Source organism: Pseudophryne corroboree, chromosome 3, assembly GCF_028390025.1.
Source record: "Pseudophryne corroboree isolate aPseCor3 chromosome 3, aPseCor3.hap2, whole genome shotgun sequence".
NCBI classification, from domain to species: domain Eukaryota; kingdom Metazoa; phylum Chordata; class Amphibia; order Anura; family Myobatrachidae; genus Pseudophryne; species Pseudophryne corroboree.
The window spans coordinates 573367956-573382760 of record NC_086446.1 but is presented as its reverse complement, the minus strand read 5'-3'; the positions used below and the strand labels follow the sequence as shown (position 1 = coordinate 573382760).

Sequence of the window (14805 nt, the reverse complement as noted above, 5' to 3'; positions counted from 1 at the left end):
TTGGGCTCTTGGAATCAAACGGGCCCACATCTGGACTTGCAATTGTGCCAACTGTCGGCTCAGACTCGGCAGTCTCTCCATTGGTGGCTTCACAGTCCCAATTTAACCAAGGGGGCACCGTCCACTGTTTGGTCTTGGATGATGATCACCACGGATGCCAGCCTACTCGGTTGGGGGGCAGTGTTTCAATCTCAACACTTCCAGGGACTCTGGAACAGTCAAAAATCGAAGTTACCAATCAACATTTTGGAGTTGAGAGCAATTTGTTATGCTCCGATTCAGGTACAAACTAGTGTCCAAGCTCATCCGGTACGCATTCAGACAATGCCATGGCTGTGGCTTACGTAAACAAACAAGGCGAGACTCGCAGCTGGAGAGCCATGAAGGAGGTCGCCCATATTCTCCAGTGGGCGGAACGGTGGATTCCGACTATCTCCACAGTTCACATTCCAGGCATGGACAACTGGGAGGCAGATTTCATAAGCCGTCACACGATAAATCTGGGAGAATGGGAACTTCATCAAGAAGTCTTTCTGGCCCTCGTGTCTCTGTGGGGAACACCACACATCGACCTCATGGCGTCTCGTCTCAACCGAAAGCTACACCGGTAAGGTTCATGAACTCAGGATCCTCAAGCAACGCTGATCGATGCATTGACAGCTCTGTGGCATTTTCGAATGGGATATGTGCTCCCGCCATTCCCCTGGATACCGCGCCTACTTCAACGCATTCGGAGATAAGGTCTCCCGGTCATTCTTAAAAAAAGAACAAACGGCTGCGCTGAATATCAGGAACGAAACATAATGTACAGAGAGCCAACGTAAAAAATAACAATGTTTATTAATAAAACATATAAAAAGATTAATTATCAAATAACCGGTGAATAATATATATAAATATATATAAGAACAATCACTAGATGTGAACTAGTGGTATATTGTAATAACTCAGCTTATTGGGGTGAAAAGTTCCGTGATTCACTTGTTAGATAGTTGATAAATACCAGGTGTGTTGGTAGGATCCTAATAAATTAAAAGTCCCTCAGTTGAAATTGATATTCAATACCTTTCCAAAATGGGCTGGTAAGAGCCGAGCGTCCTCGGCTTCAATGTCCTGCAATGCCCATATACGCTGTGCAGCGGAAAGGAATGGACCGTCTCTCTCACAACCCGGTCGTGGCGGCGTGTGCGCTGAAGCCGCTGATGTCGGATGCTGTAGACGGAGGGTGCAGCGGGGACCAAGGAACACCTGGAAGATTTCACCTGAGCTGAGTGTGGATAGTGGCGGGTCCTGACGCGTTTCTTTCTTTGAGAAAGTCACGTGAACGTGACGAAACGCGTCAGGACCCGCCACTATCCACACTCAGCTCAGGTGAAATCTTCCAGGTGTTCCTTGGTCCCCGCTGCACCCTCCGTCTACAGCATCCGACATCAGCGGCTTCAGCGCACACGCCGCCACGACCGGGTTGTGAGAGAGACGGTCCATTCCTTTCCGCTGCACAGCGTATATGGGCATTGCAGGACATTGAAGCCGAGGACGCTCGGCTCTTACCAGCCCATTTTGGAAAGGTATTGAATATCAATTTCAACTGAGGGACTTTTAATTTATTAGGATCCTACCAACACACCTGGTATTTATCAACTATCTAACAAGTGAATCACGGAACTTTTCACCCCAATAAGCTGAGTTATTACAATATACCACTAGTTCACATCTAGTGATTGTTCTTATATATATTTATATATATTATTCACCGGTTATTTGATAATTAATCTTTTTATATGTTTTATTAATAAACATTGTTATTTTTTACGTTGGCTCTCTGTACATTATGTTTCGTTCCTGATATTCAGCGCAGCCGTTTGTTCTTTTTCTATGCTATCACCACAATACTACACATAGTATTCCGGCAAGCGCAGACTATCGGGAACATAAAATTGTGATTATTTAATTCTATGAAACACGTATTGGTTTTCACTTTTTATTTTGATGATTAGGCGCTCGTTTGTTGCAGTTTTTTGTTTTGGTCTTCTATTGTAGATATCTCCCGGTCATTCTTGTAGCGCCAGACTGGCCTCGTCATCCGTGGTACTCTCTTCTCCGCAGCATGGTGACCAGGGAACCCTTTAGTCCACCTCTGCGAGCCGATCTACTTCTACAGGGTCCTGGTCACCACCACAATTTAAATTGTCTGGCTTTGACGGCATGGTTCTGGAATCCAGCATTTTAAGGGCAAAGTGGTTATCTCGACCAGTGGTAAAAACTATGCTTCAGGCTAGGAAACCAGTCACCTCTCGTATTTATCACAGAGTATGGCGTATCTACATTGCTTGGTGTGAAAGGCGTGGGTTGTCACCGCACCTCTATCGTTTACCTCGTTTGTTGTCCTTCCTTCAGGATGGTCTGACTAAAAGACTTCGTTTGTCTTCCCTTAAGGGTCAAGTTTCGGCTTTGTCTGTACTTTTTCAAAAAAAAGATTGGCTCTCGTTCTGGAGGTCCATACATTCCGTCAAGGTGTGCTCAGGATTCAACCTCCGTTTGTTCCTCTGGTTCCACCCAGGGCCGGATTAACAATGGGGCGGATGGAGCTGCAGCTCCAGGCCCCCCATTGAAAATAGGCCCACAGCCCGCAGCAGTGAAGCCTCATAACTGCTGGCATTACAATGAGTCAGTGACTCATTTGTTGCAGTCACCGCCAGTACATCACCTGCTGAAAGTCACTGTGTCCTAGTCCGTAAATATGCATTGAAATCCCGTCTGGAACGGGAGGAGGAGCCGCTGTCCCCTCGAGCACCTCCTCCCGACCAGTAGTGGACGGCGCTGCTGCTTTGTCAGTGACGCGACTACCCAGCATTGATGGGTGGAGGAGGAGACTCTCAACTCTCTACTTACAGCTCCTCCCCCTCCCAGACTAAAGTGCCGCTGATGAAGACGGCCCGGCCGGATGAGGAGGAGGTGCTTCTCTTAGATCCTCCCCTTTTCTGCTGGAGGAGGCGGCACTGCATGGGCATCGCAAACAGTGGTGGGCTGGCCTCGGGGGCATGATGCCAGCTGCCCCCCGCTAGTACAAATGAATTAGTTTAGTGTGCTCCCGGCGGCCGTGGCCGGGGGGGCGGGGTTTCGGTCGGGGGCGGAGTCACCCTGATCGCAGGCATCCAGGCTGTATTTTGCCTTGTGCTAGTGCCACTACAGCTGCTGCTGCTGGCATTGGGGCTGTACAGAGGCTGCAGCTGTGGCTGGATATGTGGTACCGTTCTGCAGCTGTAGCCTCTCACTGTTATCACTCTGCTGCTGCTGCTTTCCAGAAATTAGATGGACAGCTAATACTGTAGCTGGCCACTCCCCTGGGACCAGCCACCAATGCTCTGAGCTCCTTTCCAGGCTAGTCCCTCCTATCCATCCTCCAGTCTCCTCCCTAATTCTCTGCCAGCCCAGTGCCTCCTCCTGATCTCTTTTCCCTCCACTATGTGATCCTGGCTGCTTCTATAAGGTGCAGAAACCAGGTAAGTGGATTGTGGGGGGAGATAAAGGTTACAAGAAAAAATAAATCTGTTTATTATGTATGTATGTATTTACAGAAATATATAATCCCTTCCTCTTCCACTTCATCCCATCCTACACTCTGTTGCTCAACTCCCCGGGATTCGTTGGGACCCCAACATTCGCAACACAGATGCAGGAATCCCGACACTGCTTAAAACGCTGGGGCCGGCATCCTAACTGGGATCACAATCCCGACGCCAGCATCCCGACAGCAGGGATCACGAATGACTGACTGCCAGACTGCCGGAAATGTAAGCCGGATGGGGGGGGGGGGGGTTGTTGGGGAGGTTAGGTTTAGGCTGTAGGGGGAGTGTTAGAGTTTGGCTGCAGGAAGGGGTGGGGGGTTAGGTTTAAGCTGTGGGAATGGGGGTCAAGTATAGGCATTACCACGCAGGGTTAGGGTTAGGCTCGGGGCTGGGGAGCAGTAGCGGATCTTGCCACGGGCAAGCAGGACTTTTGCCCGGGGCGCCGCCTTCCGGAGGGCGCAGAGCGCCTTCCGGAGGGTGCCGCACCAGGGCAAGATCCGCTGCTGCTGTGTGCTGCCCGCTGTCCCCCTGCTGCCGCTGGCCGCTGCCCCCCCCCCCCGCTGCCCCCCCCCCGCTGCCGCTGGGAAGGGAAACTAGACGCGTACACGTCTAGTTTCCCTTCGTGGAGAGGTCCTTTACTGTGCAGTGCGCGATGACGTCATCGCGCACCGCACATCATTTCAGTCTGTACAGGGGGCGTAAATGACCACGCCCCCTGTACGAAGCCACGCCCCCGAATGCTACCCGGGGCGCCAGAAGCCCCGGAACCGGCCCTGCTGGGGAGGTTAAGACTGCGGGAACAGAGGGTTAGGTATACTTACCTTGCCCATCGGGATTCTCACTATTGGAATGCCGCGATCGGTATTCTGACCGCCAGCATTTCAAACCCAACCTCTCCACATATATATATATTTTCGAATTAGATACGATCGCCCCGAGGGGGTTAAACAAGAACATTAATTATAGATGCTTTCTGTGATGAGATTTTTATGTGAATCCCGACCAAGTAGCTTGTTATTTATATAATATTTATTTTTTATTTTTTCGGTTATGTCATTTTGCGTTATGGGCCCTACACATTAGGCAATATGCTGCTGAGGTGCATGACGGCCGATACTGCCGACTGGCAACCTGGCAGCGGGAGGGGGGAGTGATGGGGGGAGTGAAGTTTCTTCACTCCCCCGTCACCCGGCTGCACAGCAATGCATGCAAATATGGACGAGATTCATGCTAATGCATGCTAATATGGACGCTAATATGTTCATCGTTGCTGCCTCCACACTGAAAGATATGAACGATATAATTCATATCTTTCAGTGAAATCGCCTAATGTGTAGGGTCTATTAGTGACATATAGTTGGGCAGCAGATTGGGATTCGGTATGATATACCGTTGGACAGGATGCCGGGAGTCAGAATCCCGACAGCCCCCCAGAAAGTACTTTAACCCTCCCCTGGCCCCTACCCTGACCCTTACTGGTGCCTAACCCTCCCCGCTGGTGCCTAACCCTCCCCGCTGGTGCCTAACCCTCCCTGCTGGTACCTAACTCTAACCCTACCTTCCCCGGTACCTATCCATACCCTACCCATTCATGCACCCTAACCCCCCTTCTAATAGCTAAAGTTAACACCCCCCCCCGCTGTAGGATGCTATCGTGTCCGCTAAAAGTATGTTCGGGATTTTGATGCCGGGATCCTGAGCTCATTTGGGATTTTGACGACGGGATCCCGACCTCCTTCAGGATTTTGATGCTGGCATTATGCCGCCATTTGGGGGTCCAGCGTCAGTATTTTGGCCGCCGGGATTCTGTGCGGCGGCATTTTAACTATATCCTGCAGATTGTATATGTTTACACTTATTGTATTATGCACACTGCACTTTACAGTGTTTCTAAAGGCCCGTACACACTGGTCGATATATCGGCCGTTCTCTTCACCGGCGGCCGGCGGTGATTGACAGCTGAACTGGGCGGGCGTGTGTACACGCCCGCCCAGTTCATGACGTCAGTCCCCGACGGATTGGGCAGTGTGTATGCTCAACAGACTGCCCGATCTGTCCATAGATATATCTGACGATCAATTGATCTGCAGATATATCTACTAGTGTGTACCCACCAGGGCCGTATTTTCGTATGGGCTCAATAGGCTCTTGCCCAAGGGCCCCAGGAGTATAAGGGCCTTAGGCTGATAGCTGAGGGTCCCCTCTTTCCAGGGGTACCAGATTTTTGAAAATCGGCCCTGGGGAACCAGAGATATCCGACTTGAAAGCAGTGGTCCCCTCCAAGCCTGTTAATTGCTCTTCCCAGCCAGCTATCTGGGGTTCTGTCTGACTTAGAGTTTTTCTGAGGGTATAATCCAAAAGCTAGGACTCTCCACTTTTGGTGGACACTGGCAGCTTGTCTCTACTATGCCCAGAACCAGAGATATCAGCCTTCAAGCAGCTGGTCCCTGCTCCAGCTCCACATGCCTAATATGCAGTTTTAGATTTTCGTTGGTGAATTGCTTTGGCTCCTGAGCTCTGATCCCCAGGTCCCCAGAACCTCCTGAAAGGTGAGACTCTCTAGGTTTTTATCCCATTCCAAGCTAAGAAATATATTTTCAGAAACTTGAGATATCTGCAGTCAAGCAAGCTGCCCTCCCACCAGAACATGATAAATATTAAGCCCACTCCACTATCCACCCCTCCCCTACGTATTAAACACCCCCTATCACCCTGGAAGTCATGTACCTGGGCTTCAACATTCAGCCCAATGCCCCGTTCTACAGTTTAGCCCCATCTGTGCAGTAAAGGAGTAATTAACAGAAATTACTGCTCCAGGTCCTACATGCTGAGTGGAAGATAGAACACCCCCTACTGCCCACGGGACATCAAAGCAGCCACTGATAGCATCCCCCACTCCTACCGCTGGAGGATGGGTAGGGGGCCCAGTGCTTTGCTGTGCCCAGGGACCTGCACTGCTGTTAAGACGGCCCTGGTACCCACCTTTACTCTCTGAGCAGCCGGGTGTGAGTCTAACAATTATTAGATATGTATAGTGAGGAGGCGCAATGGCGCTGGAACGCACCAAGGAGTGTAACACCGGAAGTGTGGGTGAGCATACGCATTACGGTGGAACTCTCAGGTGGAACGCATGACGTTCCCATAGGATATAGGAAGTGCTGGTGAGCATGTGCAGTGCAATGGAATGCAGGCACGGACCCCCGGCTGCCGGTGTATGATTTTATTTTATTGAGATGGCTTAAGTGGTGTTCTGTGGGTAAGTTGTTGTTTTACGGACTTCTGATGCATGGCTGATTAACATTCTGGTGCATGTCTCTAGTGGCCCAGGAGGGACCGAGGTTGATGAACTAATCTAAGTATAAGGATGAGATGGCATTGATTTGCATATTGGTATTATGCATTTGCCATAATTATTGGATCTCAGAAGCTTGCAGTTTCTTTTAATGAGTGGTGATAAAGACAAGTTGATAAATTAAATATGTAATTTTCTGTAAAGCAACTTTTGGAGAGTGCCCCCTTCATTGAATCTGTTCTGTGGTTGCATTTGGACTGTGTTGGCATTTTTGAGTGAGCATCTTGAAGGATGTAAATGAAGGAGGAGTTCCTCTTTTTTGACATACCTGTATATGTGTATATATATATCGGGATTCCTGCATTGATCTTATGACCATTGGGATCCAAACTGAATCCATACAGCATATACAGGCTAGGAGAGGGGGGGGGGGGGGGGGCACGCTGATGCATTTACAGACTGGGAGAGGAGGGGGCACACTGACGGATATACAGGCTAGGAGGGGAGGGGGCACACTGATGCATATACTTCTAAGGACACACTTTCAGTGGTCTTCCCCCCTTTTTTGGCACGTGCTACAGTACTCCCATTTCATTTCCCAAATCCTCACTTAAATATTCCCATTTCGACGAGCACTGTTAAGTAGTTGAAGGTAGGCACAAGCTATGACCTCCATGCCACACCCATGGCACAGGCCACACCCCCAATTTAGACCACCGCCACTGCAGCACTTGTCACACCTCCTGTCAAGGCACACAATAGGCCCTTCAGAAATTTCAGCTCCAGGCCCATGTGGACCTTAATCTGGCACTGGTTCCACCCTGGGATTTAAATTTGGTTCTTCAGGCTCTCCAGAAGCCTCCGTTTGAGCCACTAGAAACTGTTGAATTACGTTTTCTTACTGTGAATGTGGTTTTTCTTTTAGCCATTGCTTCAGCCAGGCGTGTTTCTGAGTTAGCGGCGCTTTCTTGCAGACCACCTTTGTTGGTTTTTCACGACGATCGAGTGGTCTTACGTACAAAGCCTTCCTGCTTACCAAAAGTTGTGTCGGCTTTCCATATGAATCAGGACATAGTGCTTCCAGCGTTTGTTCCAGAGTCTTCTGGAAAGAATTGTCATTTGGCATTATTGGATGTTGTTCGAGCCTTACGCATTTATTTGTCCTGTACGGAGTTTATTTGTCGTATGGATACCTTGTTGGTTTTGGTTCATGCGCCCAAACGTGGCTGTCTGGCTTCTAAAAACACGGTGGCGTGTTGGGTTACTTCTGCTATTCGGCAGGCCTATGTTTCTTCGGCATTACCTGTTCCTGACTCATTGAGGGCTCATTCGACTAGGGCTGTTGGAGCCTCCTGGGCTGTTCGCGGTGGTGTTTCAGTTGAGCAGTTGTGTAGAGCGGCAACTTGGTCTTCCGTGCATACTTTCACCAAGTTTTACCGTTTTCATCCTTTTGGTTTGGAAACTACCTCTGTTGGGTTCTCCCTCCTCTATTTAGCTTGCTTTGGGAAATCCCATCAGTACAGAAGCAGCGTTCCCCAGACGGATGAAAGAGAAAATAAGAATTTACTTACAGATAATTCTATTTCTCGTAGTCCGTAGTGGATGCTGGGAACTCCGTAAGGACCATGGGGAATAGCGGCTCCGCAGGAGACTGGGCACAAAAGTAAAGCTTTAGGACTACCTGGTGTGCACTGGCTCCTCCCCCTATGACCCTCCTCCAAGCCTCAGTTAGGATACTGTGCCCGGACGAGCGTACACAATAAGGAAGGATTTTGAATCCCGGGTAAGACTCATACCAGCCACACCAATCACACCGTATAACCTGTGATCTGAACCCAGTTAACAGCATGATAACAGAGGAGCCTCTGGAAAGATGGCTCACAACAATAATAACCCGATTTTTGTAACAATAACTATGTACAAGTATTGCAGACAATCCGCACTTGGGATGGGCGCCCAGCATCCACTACGGACTACGAGAAATAGAATTATCGGTAAGTAAATTCTTATTTTCTCTGACGTCCTAGTGGATGCTGGGAACTCCGTAAGGACCATGGGGATTATACCAAAGCTCCCAAACGGGCGGGAGAGTGCGGATGACTCTGCAGCACCGAATGAGAGAACTCCAGGTCCTCCTCAGCCAGGGTATCAAATTTGTAGAATTTAGCAAACGTGTTTGCCCCTGACCAAGTAGCTGCTCGGCAACGTTGTAACGCCGAGACCCCTCGGGCAGCCGCCCAAGATGAGCCCACCTTCCTTGTGGAATGGGCTTTCACAGATTTTGGCTGTGGCAGGCCTGCCACAGAATGTGCAAGCTGAATTGTACTACAAATCCAGCGAGCAATAGTCTGCTTAGAAGCAGGAGCACCCAGCTTGTTGGGTGCATACAGGATAAACAGCGAGTCAGATTTCCTGACTCCAGCCGTCCTGGAAACATATATTTTCAGGGCCCTGACTACGTCCAGCAACTTGGAGTCCTCCAAGTCCCTAGTAGCCGCAGGTACCACAATAGGCTGGTTCAGGTGAAACGCCGAAACCACCTTAGGGAGAAATTGAGGACGAGTCCTCAATTCTGCCCTGTCCGAATGAAAAATTAGGTAAGGGCTTTTATAGGATAAAGCCGCCAATTCTGAGACACGCCTGGCTGAAGCCAGGGCCAACAGCATTACCACTTTCCATGTGAGATATTTTAAGTCCACAGTGGTGAGTGGTTCAAACCAATGTGATTTTAGGAACCCCAAAACTACATTGAGATCCCAAGGTGCCACTGGAGGCACAAAAGGAGGTTGTATATGCAGTACCCCCTTGACAAACGTCTGAACTTCAGGAACTGAAGCCAGTTCTTTCTGGAAGAAAATTGACAGGGCCGAAATTTGAACCTTAATTGACCCTAATTTTAGGCCCATAGACAGTCCTGTTTGCAGGAAATGCAGGAAACGACCCAGTTGAAATTCCTCTGTAGGGGCCTTCCTGGCCTCGCACCACGCAACATATTTACGCCAAATACGGTGATAATGTTGTGCGGTTACATCCTTCCTGGCTTTGACCAGGGTAGGGATGACTTCATCCGGAATGCCTTTTTCCTTCAGGATCCGGTGTTCAACCGCCATGCCGTCAAACGCAGCCGCGGTAAGTCTTGGAACAGACAGGGTCCCTGCTGGAGCAGATCCCTTCTTAGAGGTAGAGGCCACGGTTCCTCTGTGAGCATCTCTTGAAGTTCCGGGTACCAAGTCCTTCTTGGCCAATCCGGAGCCACGAGTATAGTCCTTACTCCTCTCCTTCTTATGATTATCAGTACCTTGAGTATGAGAGGCAGAGGAGGGAACACATACACTGACTGGTACACCCACGGTGTTACCAGAGCGTCCACAGCTATTGCCTGAGGGTCCCTTGACCTGGCGCAATACCTGTCTAGTTTTTTGTTGAGGCGGGACGCCATCATGTCCACCTTTGGTTTTTCCCAACGGTTTACAATCATGTGGAAGACTTCTGGATGAAGTCCCCACTCTCCCGGGTGGAGGTCGTGTCTGCTGAGGAAGTCTGCTTCCCAGTTGTCCACTCCCGGAATGAACACTGCTGACAGTGCTATCACATGATTTTCCGCCCAGCGAAGAATCCTTGCAGCTTCTGCCATTGCCCTCCTGCTTCTCGTGCCGCCCTGTCTGTTTACGTGGGCGACTGCCGTGATGTTGTCCGACTGGATCAACACCGGCTGACCCTGAAGCAGAGGTCTTGCTTGGCTTAGAGCATTGTAAATGGCCCTTAGTTCCAGGATATTTATGTGAAGTGACGTTTCCAGGCTTGACCACAAGCCCTGGAAATTTCTTGCCTGTGTGACTGCTCCCCAGCCTCTCAGGCTGGCATCCGTGGTCACCAGGATCCAGTCCTGAATGCCGAATCTGCGGCCCTCTAGAAGATGAGCACTCTGCAACCACCACAGGAGAGACACTCTTGTCCTTGGGGACAGGGTTATCCGCTGATGCATGTGAAGATGCGATCCGGACCATTTGTCCAGCAGATCCCACTGAAATGTTCTTGCGTGGAATCTGCCGAATGGAATCGCTTCGTAGGAAGCCACCATTTTTCCCAGGACCCTTGTGCATTGATGCACTGAGACCCGGTCTGGTTTCAGGAGGTTTCTGACTAACTCGGATAACTCCCTGGCTTTTTCTTCCGGAAGAAACACCTTTTTCTGGACTGTGTCCAGAATCATCCCTAGGAACAGCAGACGTGTCGTCGGAATCAGCTGTGATTTTGGGATATTTAGAATCCACCCGTGCTGTCGTAACACTACTTGAGATAGTGCTACTCCGACTACTAACCGTTCCTTGGATCTTGCCCTTATCAGGAGATCGTCCAAGTAAGGGATAATTAAGACGCCTTCTCTTCGAAGAAGTATCATAATTTCGGCCATTACCTTGGTAAAGACCCGGGGTGCCGTGGACAATCCAAACGGCAGCGTCTGAAACTGATAGTGACAGTTCTGTACCACAAACCTGAGGTACCCTTGGTGAGAAGGGTAAATTGGGACATGGAGGTAAGCATCCTTGATGTCCAGAGACACCATATAGTCCCCTTCTTCCAGGTTCGCGATCACTGCTCTGAGTGACTCCATCTTGAACTTGAACCTTTGTATGTAAGTGTTCAAAGATTTCAGATTTAAAATAGGTCTCACCGAGCCGTCCGGCTTCGGTACCACAAACAGCGTTGAATAATACCCCTTGCCCTGTTGCAGGAGGGGTACCTTGATTATCACCTGCTGAGAATACAGCTTGTGAATGGCCTCCAATACCGCCTCCCTGTCGGAGGGAGACGTCGGTAAAGCAGACTTTAGGAACCGGCGAGGGGGAGGTGTCTCGAATTCCAATTTGTACCCCTGAGATACCACCTGAAGGACCCAGGGGTCTACCTGCGAGTGAGCCCACTGCGCGCTGAAAATCTTGAGACGTGCCCCCACCGTGCCTAAGTCCGCTTGTAAAGCCCCAGCGTCATGCTGAGGACTTGGCAGAAGCGGGAGAGGGCTTCTGTTCTTGGGGATTTGCTGTCTGTTGCAGCCTTTTTCCCCTTCCTCTGCCCCGGGGCAGAAATGAGGAGCCTTTCGCTCGCTTGCCCTTATGGGGACGAAAGGACTGCGCCTGATAATACGGCGTCTTCTTATGTTGAGAGGCGACCTGGGGTAAAAATGTGGATTTCCCAGCTGTTGCCGTGGCCACCAGATCTGACAGACCTACCCCAAATAACTCCTCCCCTTTATAAGGCAATACTTCCATATGCCGTTTGGAATCCGCATCACCTGACCACTGTCGCGTCCATAACCCTCTTCTGGCAGAAATGGACAGCGCACTTACTCTTGATGCCAGTCGGCAAATATCCCGCTGTGCATCACGCATATATAGAAATGCATCTTTTAAATGCTCTATAGTCAGTAATATACTGTCCCTGTCTAGGGTATCAATATTTTCAGTCAGGGAATCCGACCAAGCCAAACCAGCACTGCACATCCAGGCTGAGGCGATTGCCGGTCGCAGTATAACACCAGTATGTGTGTAAATACATTTTAGGATACCTTCCTGCTTTCTATCAGCAGGATCCTTAAGGGCGGCCGTCTCAGGAGAGGGTAGAGCCACCTGTTTTGATAAGCGTGTGAGTGCTTTATCCACCCTAGGGGGTGTTTCCCAACGCGCCCTAATCTCTGGCGGGAAAGGATATAATGCCAATAATTTTTTAGGAATTATCAGTTTTTTATCGGGGGAAACCCACGCTTCATCACACACCTCATTTAATTCCTCAGATTCAGGAAAAACTACAGGTAGTTTTTTCTCACCGAACATAATACCCTTTTTAGTGGTATTAGTATTATCAGAAATATGTAAAACATTTTTCATTGCCTCAATCATGTAACGTGTGGCCCTACTGGAAGTCACGTTTGTCTCTTCCCCGTCGACACTGGAGTCAGTATCCGTGTCGACGTCTGTATCTACCATCTGAGGTAACGGGCATTTTAGAGCCCCTGATGGCTTTTGAGACGCCTGGACAGGCACAAGCTGAGTAGCCGGCTGTCTTATGTCGTCAACTGTTTTTTGCAAAGAGCTGACACTGTCACGTAATTCCTTCCATAAGATCATCCACTCAGGTGTCGACTCCCTAGGGGGTGACATCTCTATTATAGGCAATTGCCCCGCCTCCACATCATTTTCCTCCTCATACATGTCGACACAACGTACCGACACACAGCACACACACAGGGAATGCTCTGACAGAGGACAGGACCCCACTAGCCCTTTGGGGAGACAGAGGGAGAGTATGCCAGCACACACCAGAGCGCTATATATATACAGGGATAACCTTAAATAAGTGTTTTTCCCCCTTATAGCTGCTATTTGTAATTATTACGCCAATTAGTGCCCCCCTCTCTTTTTTACCCTGTTTCTGTAGTGCAGGACTGCAGGGGAGAGTCAGGGAGACGTCCTTTCAGCGGAGCTGTGAAGGAAAATGGCGCCTGTGTGCTGAGGAGATAGGCTCCGCCCCCTTCTCGGCGGCCTTTTCTCCCGCTTTTATGTGGAATCTGGCAGGGGTTAAAATTCATCCATATAGCCCTGGCTATATGTGATGTATTTTCGCCAGCCAAGGTGTTTCTATTGCTGCTCAGGGCGCCCCCCCCTAGCGCCCTGCACCCTCAGTGACCGGAGTGTGAAGTGTGCTGAGGAGCAATGGCGCACAGCTGCAGTGCTGTGCGCTACCTTGGTGAAGACAGGATGTCTTCTGCCGCCGATTTTCCGGACCTCTTCTTGCTTCTGGCTCTGTAAGGGGGCCGGCGGCGCGGCTCTGGGACCGGACTCCGAGGCTGGGCCTGTGTTCGGTCCCTCTGGAGCTAATGGTGTCCAGTAGCCTAAGAAGCCCAATCCACTCTGCACGCAGGTGAGTTCGCTTCTTCTCCCCTTAGTCCCTCGATGCAGTGAGCCTGTTGCCAGCAGGTCTCACTGAAAATAAAAAATAAAAACCTAAAACTAAACTTTCACTAAGAGCTCAGGAGAGCCCCTAGTGTGCACCCTTTTCGGTCGGGCACAAAAATCTAACTGAGGCTTGGAGGAGGGTCATAGGGGGAGGAGCCAGTGCACACCAGGTAGTCCTAAAGCTTTACTTTTGTGCCCAGTCTCCTGCGGAGCCGCTATTCCCCATGGTCCTTACGGAGTTCCCAGCATCCACTAGGACGTCAGAGAAAAAGGGATTTTTGTTTACTTACCATAAAATCTCTTTCTCTGATTCCATATGGGGGACGCTGAGATCCCTCCCGTATTTTTGTCTGGTATATTGGTTGTATTCTGTCTGCCTCTTCCGGCTTTGCTAAACGTTAACTGAAGTAATCTACTAGTCAGGCTGGAGATGGGAGGAGTTGGTTTTTATAGGTTCTGTGCCAAAGCTCCCTTCCCACACACTCTTATTTATTTTTTTACGAAAAATCCTCCGTTGATGCTGCAAAGAGGCATCGCAGGGACAGAGCTTGACCGCAAGCTCTGTCCTTGCATGCGATAATTGATACATCCATACGATGTACTCAATTATCGCAGTGTGAGTTTAGTTGAGATTATCACCTGTCATCCGCATCATCAGATGTGGATGGTGATAAATAGACTTCTTATTTACTAGAGATGCTGGGCTGTGATGTACTAAGCCTTGAAGAGTGATAGTGGAGAGAGCTAAAGTACCAGCCAATCAGTTACTAACTGTCATATTACAGGGAGTGAGTGGATTAGTTAGTAGTTTCTCTCTCCCCACTTTATCACTTTGCAAGGCTTAGTACATCTGCCCCCCCAGTTTGATAGATGTGCAAAATCACAGATAAAGCACAACTTCATGAACTGGGCATGAGAAAGAGCCGCGGCTGCTGTATCGTAGCACTTCGTATACAGATTCAGACTCATTCGCAGAGATGTACAGATGCTG

At 49.6% G+C, this 14805-nt stretch overlaps 1 protein-coding gene across 1 annotated transcript in view; it reads right to left on the bottom strand.

Moving 5' to 3' along the window:
* LOC135056337 (neurotrypsin-like) overlaps positions 1-14805 on the bottom strand; it is a 121933-nt gene that overhangs the window by 45919 nt on the left and 61209 nt on the right. The gene's annotated exons all lie outside the window — the stretch shown is intronic.